Here is a 1,387-nt window from a genome sequence, read left to right as displayed (position 1 = left end):
GGTCTTAATGCCCCACGAGATTTTGTGAAGTTTCAAGATCCCAAATGGTGACCTCACCTTGTGCTGGCCGCACAGGGGATACTCACCGAGTATGGAGTTCCTCTCTCCTTCCTTCCTGATTGATCAGCCTCGAAACTCCCTCCAGATGGAAGTGCTAGAGTAGGCAGTATGCGTGATGAGTTCTACAACATTCCAGAGACAGGCACGCTTCCTGCGGAAGGAGAAATCAGGTAGAACTTCCTGGAGGAGGAGGACTCAATGTGCACCATCTGCCAGTGAGCCCTGGGCAAGCCTGCTTTATGTGCCAGCCTCTGGGGAGGGGGGAGCAGCAGACCCTCTGATCAGGCTGAGGGTACTTCGGCAGCTCTGGTCTCGGGATGAGAGAGTGTCCAAGTATCTCTGGCTGCCCTCCATGGGGCTTCGGCCCTGGGACAAGCCTGCACAAGAGTGACTCAGCAGGTGCCAGAGAACAAGCATGTTTATGAGATGTTTAATTTATTCCACAGATATTTCTTGAGGACCTACCATGTGTCAGATATTGTTCTAGGTGCTGGGGTCAGAAATGAATCAGAGAAGGATCCTGCCCTCCAGAGTCTTCCACTCAGTGGGGGTGGAAGTAGTTGGGGCGTTTTCATCACTGAGGTGTGAATGACTGACTGGATCCAGTACCAGGAAGAGGGGGGCTGGGAGGGGTTGGGGTGGGGGGAGACAATGAGTTTGGTCCTGGTGTTCCTGCAGGACACTGAGTTACACTTTCAAGCAGGTATTCGGATTGTAATGATTGTATATATTTAATTACTATATTTGACATGTGGGCTGGGGCGATGGGTATGAAGCTAGAGCTGGAGGGGGCATTCATTCTCTCGGCAGACCTAACTTAGCACCTACTGTGTGCCAAGCACCAGGAGTACAGACGTGAAGCAGACACAGTGCCTCCCCTGGGGGGGGGGGGGGTGATGCCGTAACAGCAATAATATTTATAATAGTTACGTTCACTGAGCACCTACGGGGCACCAGGCACTGTGCCGAGCCTCTTTGCAGCGCTTCATTGAATTATCACAATTACAGAATGAAGCTGGTTCCATTATTGTCCTGTTCAACAGGTGCTGATAAGAGCAAGACCTGAGGAGGCCAGGGGACACAGGTAGTTGGAGGGGACATCCAGATTTGAATCCAGTTCCGTCTGACTGGAAGCTCAGACGGTTGGACCTGACATTGTACTTTTTCCTCATTCCCGTACTCATTTCAGGGGGTGTAAAGCTAGTGCCGGACACTGCGTGGCCGGGCTAGCCCCTGGACATTTGCATAAAAATAAGACCTAAGACCCTGACCATGGATGAGCTCACCCTGGGAGAGGCGGACAGAGAGAGGAGCAGACTCTGAGGGC

This window comes from Callorhinus ursinus, unplaced genomic scaffold (assembly GCF_003265705.2).
Source record: "Callorhinus ursinus isolate GAN/ISIS: 27379988/994484 unplaced genomic scaffold, GSC_fseal_2.0 scaffold18, whole genome shotgun sequence".
NCBI lineage: Eukaryota > Metazoa > Chordata > Mammalia > Carnivora > Otariidae > Callorhinus > Callorhinus ursinus.
This window is presented reverse-complemented; position numbering follows the sequence as displayed.